Consider the following 7,244-nt stretch of genomic DNA (forward strand, 5'->3'; position numbering starts at 1 on the left):
ACAATTTAAACCTTCATCACTTGAAAATAGATGATAAAAAAATTGAAAAAGTATGAGGATCAAATTAAAAAAATAAAAAGATAAAAAAATGGGACAGGGGCAGTGAAACACCTCTTCCACACCCTAGTTTTTTTAGTTATTTAGTTAATTGACTAGATTCATAGCTCGCACTTCACCGCGGGTTAGGCAAAAAAACTTTCAACATAAAAATAAATGCCAAGGAAAAAAAATTAAGACTCAAGTTATTAATTCAATGGTAATTGAAATAATATGATTAAAAAAATACAAAAATAATAAAGAAAAAAAAGAAATGGTAAAGGAACCTGATATGAGCCAACTTGGATTATAAAACAACTTAAAGATGAAGGGAAAATTTAAAAAAATTAAATAAATAAGACAATAAAAAAACCTGTTAAACTAGGTTAACTCGCAAAATTTGCATAGAAAATTAGTATAATATTATATAAAGTAATGCAGGAAAAAAATTCAAAGATTAATTCCTAATAAGTCAAATGAGAATTTTTACCCAAAAAAATGAAGAGAAAAAAAGGTGAAGCTCAATCTCTAAAAGTAAAATATTGATGGATAAAAATAAAGTAAAAAATTTAATTTAAAAAGATAAACAAAAAACTTGATCTAAGCCCAACGGGGTCAAGATGGAAAATCTCTAATCCAGTTATGATACCAGGACAACCAAAAAATTTAAATAATACCATGAAGCTCAATTATATAGCAATTTAATGTTGAATAATGAAAATAAAAAAAATTAATTTAAAAAAGCAATAGAATAAATATTAGTCAACCTGAGTTAATTCACAAAGACCATGGAATCACTGAACTGGATCAATCAAGGTACTTAATTCACAACCACTTTTTTAATGCTAAAATTGTTAAAAAAATATCAATTTTAAAAACTTGCAAAAGAAAAAAAAAGCAATAAAAAAAATAAGGATCTAATTTGATATAAAAGAAACTCATAGAGTATGGAATTGTTAAAAAAAGGAATAAATCGATATAAATAAAATAAAAATAAAGAAGTACAAAAATCAATTTTCAACAAATCAAATGTTGAAGGAAGAAGTTCAAATAATTTAATTTTTAAAAAGGTTAAAAAAATCAACCCGCAGTAACTTTTGAAATTGATAACTTTAGTCATGAACCCGAGATTAACTTCATAACAATAATAAAAAATCTTAGTTAACATGGGTTAACCCGTAAATCCTGTGATTATGGGTGTAGGATCAGTACAAGCCAATAGAAAAAGAAAAGAAAAAGGTAGGAAGGTCAATTTCAAATAAATTAAATGTTGAAGGATGAAATTGAAATAAATCAATACAAAATGCCCTAAAAAAATCAACCTATAACTTTTGAAATCAGTGACTCTGGTTATGAACTTGAAAGTAATTACATAGAAGAAAAACCATTAAAAATCATAAAACAAATATCTAAGAAAAAAGTAAAAAAAAAACCATTGGTGTTTAGTAAGGAAAAAAAATCAAGTCAAACCGGACAAATCTCTCAAATTCGGTTTAATTTTAAAAACTTACAACTCATGAAATCCTTAAATCAAGTTCAATCAATAAGTCCAATTTCTAACATAATTAATTTTAAATGATGAAATAAAAAAATTAAGTTTTTTTAAAATTATCAAAGAAAAAAATATAGCAATAAAAAGGATGAGGATCAAATCTAAAAGTAAAAAACAAAGGATAATTTTTTTTTAAGAAAAAAACCTAAAAAATGATCTTAAACAATATAAACAACACTCAAAAGAATTGAGACCAAAATTAAAATATAAAATAATAAAAGAGAGGTGTAATTGAAAAAAAAATATAATTTTATAGCTTATTAAAAATAAGAAAATAGTAATCAAAAGAGAGTATCAAAATCTAAAAGATTAAGAATCAAAAGGGAATAAAATTGAAAAACATTTGTAACTCTATGGTTTATTCAAATTAGAAAAAAATGGTAATCAAAAGAATATGGACAAAAAATGAAGGGAAAATAAATTGCAGGGGGTGGACTGATTTTTTCAAGGGGCTAGTAAGAATTAAAGGGTGGGGAGAGAGAAAAAAAGAAAATATAGGAATGGTTGCCAGCATCGAACCTAATATGCATTAGGGACAAATGTTGCTCCATTGCATTGGGGCATCGAGAACTTCCAAACGTTGTATTGAAAGGTAGTGTTTTATGGTCAGATTGTCCATCACACACCGCTTGAACAGCGCAAGGGCTGTCCACACACTATATATTTACCAGCAAGTTTTTTTAATTATGTTTAATAAATATTCTTTACAACAATGCCCTTGGGTATATTTGGAATTTACAATAAACCAATGTAAAATGATAAAAAAAAAGAGCCTCTGGATGAGGGCTTTGTTGATTTCTTCTTTAAGAGCCTTTGGATGAGGGCTTTGTTGATTTCTTCTTTAAGAGTATTAAAGTAATTATATTATTCTAGACATTAGAAATATAAAAATATATTTGAGCAGAAGGCATTAAACCATTTTATTTTAGGGTGAAATTAATAATTTCATTGTGTAATAAAAAAAATAAAATGATCAATCTAACCTTATATAATTTGTAAAAACATTTGTGTCATGGTGAAAAGATCATTTTGCTCCGAATGTTTGGTTCAAATGTTTAATGGCCAAGGAGTAATTTCATCTTTACATTATTCCAAATAAGATTAACCTAAGTTCATATCTATAATAATTTCCCCTTCACTTTTAGTTTTTTTTAAATAACTTATAATATATTTAATTTTAAAACATGTTCTGTGAAAAAATCTCATAACTTTTTTATGTTTTTTAATTTAAGAGAGAATGCATGAAGTTAAGATTATATGATTAAAGTAAAATTTGACTCAGAGTTAAAAATAATTGATTTGAGGTATACCTTTAACTATCAAATAAAAAATTTCAAATGCTTTAGATTACTCTAACACATTAATTAAAAAAACCTAAAGGGTTTTTTTATATATATATACTAAGATATATTGCATTGTGTATTGAAACAATGCAATGATCATTTTGTTATTATAAAAAAGTAGTAACTTAGCTATTAAGGGTACTACGATGCATTAGTCATTATTAGAATAAAAAAGGAACAAATCAAATTAAACAAACAATGCATTTTATATATCAACGCGTGAGTTGTGGTCTTACCATTCTGGCTACATGTGACAAGGCATTCAATTAGCAAACGGTGGCTTTCAGGGTGACGTTCAAATTATCTTAATGGCTCCTTCATACTTAGCTAGCTCGTGTGGTGTAAGTACCTTTGATTTGATATTGACAACCTTTTTTCCTTTTATTTCTTTTCCTTCATCAATTTCTACACCCAACCTTTTAAAATTTCAAAGCAACCCTTCATTTTAAAAAAAAAAAATAATCTATGCTCATTTGATTACAATTTATTTTAACTATTTTTTTTTTAAAAAAATAATCCATGCTCATTTGATTACAATTTATTTTAACTTATGAGAAGAGATAACAACCCTTTTCATAATTGGAATGTAGCCAACCAATAATTTTCTCTTTCTTTCATTGTTTGTTTGTGACTTTCTTCTTTCTCTTCTCTTAAACTAAGGGATTGAAGAATAAATAAGATAAATTTTTGAATCAAAATAAAAATTATAAAAGCTTTGAGATTGACCACATATTTTCTCTCTGTTTTATACTATGGTCATCTCTTTTTTGATTTTGTCTTTTTATTATAGTTTAAAACTTCATCATATGATAGTAAGTCGCAAAAGAGTTTCTTATTAAAAAAAAATAAAGATCAAATTAAATAAATAAAAGGACAAAAACAAAAAGAAATGGTGGACAGTAAAGTGCCTCTCCCTATACTGCAATTTTTTAAAGTTATTTAGTTACTTATTTTTCTCAAACAACTTATAATAATAATAATAACAATAATGTATTAATTTAAAAACATGTTTTATAAAATCGATTCATAACTTTTTTATTTTTAACTAAATAGAAGATGCTTGAAGTTGAGATTATATGATTAAAATAAAATTTGACTTAAATATAAAAACAATTGATTTGAGGTGATTGGTACTTAAAAGTGTATTTTTTATTAAGGTTTTATATCATCATTTTGCACTTAAAGTATCAATAACTCCTTAATTAAAGCATGTTTTATAATAACATATCTAATAATATAAGATACCTTTAATTTATGGTAAATATTTATTTTAAATACATGCCTATCACATAAATAAAAGGATTGATTGATGATTTAAGAACTGAAATTGAAAGGACAAAGAGATGGTCATACCTAGAAAAGAGATGCCAGTGCAGTCCAAACCGGAACACTGTTCTGTAATTGAGTCATATCTGAAGCTGTAGATCTCAGATTTAGGTCTACTTTATATGGCTAGAAAGTTAAGACATAGGCCTACAACTTTCATATGGAGCCCAAGACTTAAAAAGGAGACAAGAGAAGATAAGGATTGTCACCAAGTCAAAAGTTGGCCACCCACTTATCAATTAGTCATCAAATCAATAGTTCTCAATTTTGGCCTATAAAAGGAGGCATTTGCCATGCATTTAGGCATCTTGGTGTTCAGATCAAGATCATGCTCTTCCTTTCTCTCTTTGTATTTTTTATGCTTTGTTTTCATTAATATTAAGTTTATGCCTTTCATTTCCTTTCCTTTACTTAGTTAACTTTTATGTTCTTATTTTGTTTATCTATTTTGCTTTCTTTCATTATGTCTAGCTAAGTTAGTTATGTCAAGGTGAAAAGGTTACACTAATGGTGTGAGAATAAGTATAATGTAAACTTAATATGGACTTTAATGTTTGATACTAACATGTTTTATATTTGTTATCTTGTTTACTCTTTAATACTTTGCTTGTTAAATGATTAATCTTGATTTATGTTGTATAACACTTGGTACAACAAATGCTTGGCACTTTCATAGCCCATACTGTATGGTATAACCGACACCTGAGCTATGAAAGGAACTTGATTTGTTGTTAACATAAGTTATAATCATGAATGCTTGACGAGATTTACAAGTATTAGCATTAATTGAATAGGATGACTAATGTAATCATGTTAACAATCTATAATCTGATTGGAACCTCCTTTGTGTGTGGTTTCCAATTGAATAATAAGAGTTTATACTATACTTGTTTGACATACCATTAGTGGAACCTCTAACCTTGATATTTGTTATTATCATTGTTTAATCCTTACATTAATATTCTATCTCAAAGTTTTCATCTTCTTCTTCTTCTTCTCCTTCCTTTTCTTATTGGTATTATTATTATTATTATTGGCATTACTACTAATAATAATATTATTATTGTTGTTGTTGTTGTTATTGTTGTTGTATTATTGTCATCTATAATCTATACAATTAACCTCCCTGTGGTTTGACCCTAGTCTTGCCGGGTTATTTATTACTTTGACACTCCTGCACTTGGGAGAAGATATCAATCTTTTGGTCGTGTCATGAGGTATCATTGACCATTAAATAAAAAAGAAAAATAAGTGTCATATACTTTTTTAACACATCAATTATTTAAAAAAAAAACAAAAAGGACTTTGTTTTTCATTGTAGATTAAGACATGTTGCATTGTGTACTAGAATAGTAGAATGATCATCTTATCATTCTAAAAAAACCAATGAACTAGCATTTAAGGGTAATGCAATATTTTAGCAAGAGTCCACTAGTATTTAAGGGTAATATAGCAAGAGTCCATTAGTTATTATTATATTGACATGAGATAAATTGATTTTTAAACATAATGAAATGACTAGGTAATTTTTAAAAGCAAAGTTTTTTTCTTTAAAAAAATTGGCATTTATAAACTTTTTTGTATTTTCATTATAGTTTTTAGTTTAATAATTTAATATATATAAATATATATTTTTTCAAAAAAATAATTGCACTTATCAGCATGTAAATTGTGACTGCACCATTTAAGCCATATATGGGGAAGTGTTCGACATCCAAATGTGGTTTCCAGGGCAATATTTAAATCGTTTCGGTGGCTCCTCTATTTCTAATGAGTGTGTGTGGCTTATCATCTTTGATTAATGACAACAAACTTTTCTTTCTTTTTATACCTTTTTATTTTCTAATTTAACATTTTAAATTTTCAAAACAATCATTTAATTTGTTTTTTATTCAAAGTCAATTAATATTTTTTTATTATTTATTTTATTTAAAATAATCTATAAAATTATATGTATATTTTTTTAATTTTACCTTCCTCCAATCTTTTTAATCATCAAATTTAATTTTCATTCTTTCAATTGCTAAGAAAATTTTAAAAATTATTTTTTCCCCACTATTTCATCCTCGTTTTTTTTTTCTCCTATCATCCAACCCAAAACATCGATGATAAAGCAATCTCACAGCCATTCTTTATCTTCCGCAACAGTATTGTCCAATTCTAAACAATACGGTTCCAAGGAACGACTAGAAATGAAATTCCAACAAGATTGTCATGCTTTTCGCTTATTCTCGTAAAAAAATCAGAAAGTTCTACTAGCAGAAAAGTAGAAGTTTGCATTTCACATCTTTTTATCTGTCGTGTCACCGTCTAACATTTGCGGGTAAAAGAAAAACTTTTTAACGATAAAGGCTCTCAGATCTGAGGTTCTTTGCAATCTCAATTTCCCAACGATCTCCATTATCAAGTAGCTTTTCCTTGTCGTACAAGAGCTCCTGCAACAACAATGAATGTTAAGAAATACTTCCGTTATCAAAGTAGGCTCATAGTGAAAGGGCTGCTACCTCATGAGTCTCTGTTGTAAATTCGAAGTATGGTCCTTTAACAATGGCATCAACAGGGCATGCCTCTTGGCAAAATCCACAATAGATACATTTTGTCATATTAATGTCATGCCTGTCGAATCCAGAGTCGTAAGAATGGACGAGATGGGGGAAGAGGAGAAGAAAACGAGGAGAAAAGGAACAATGATAAACCTCTCACCTAGTAGTTGTTGGTGTAGTTTGTAAATGAATAAAAGAAAAGATGTTTATCCCATATTAGAAAAAAACATTTTCTCCTAATGTTTCTAAGTGTGGGTTTCTATTGTGTAGTAAATTAAGCCATGGTGTACAAAATCTCCTATTTTGTTTCCTAATGTTATTATATGGATATTTAAAATATCAAAGGATAGCATTTGGAGCTTTGAACTTGGAACTTAATATGAATAATTATACTATTTCATGAAAAATCATACTATTTGATGAACAATCATAGTAGTTCATCAA

The sequence above is a fragment of the Populus euphratica genome, unplaced genomic scaffold, assembly GCF_000495115.2.
Source record: "Populus euphratica unplaced genomic scaffold, PopEup_1.0 scaffold91.1, whole genome shotgun sequence".
Classification (NCBI taxonomy): Eukaryota; Viridiplantae; Streptophyta; class Magnoliopsida; order Malpighiales; family Salicaceae; genus Populus; species Populus euphratica.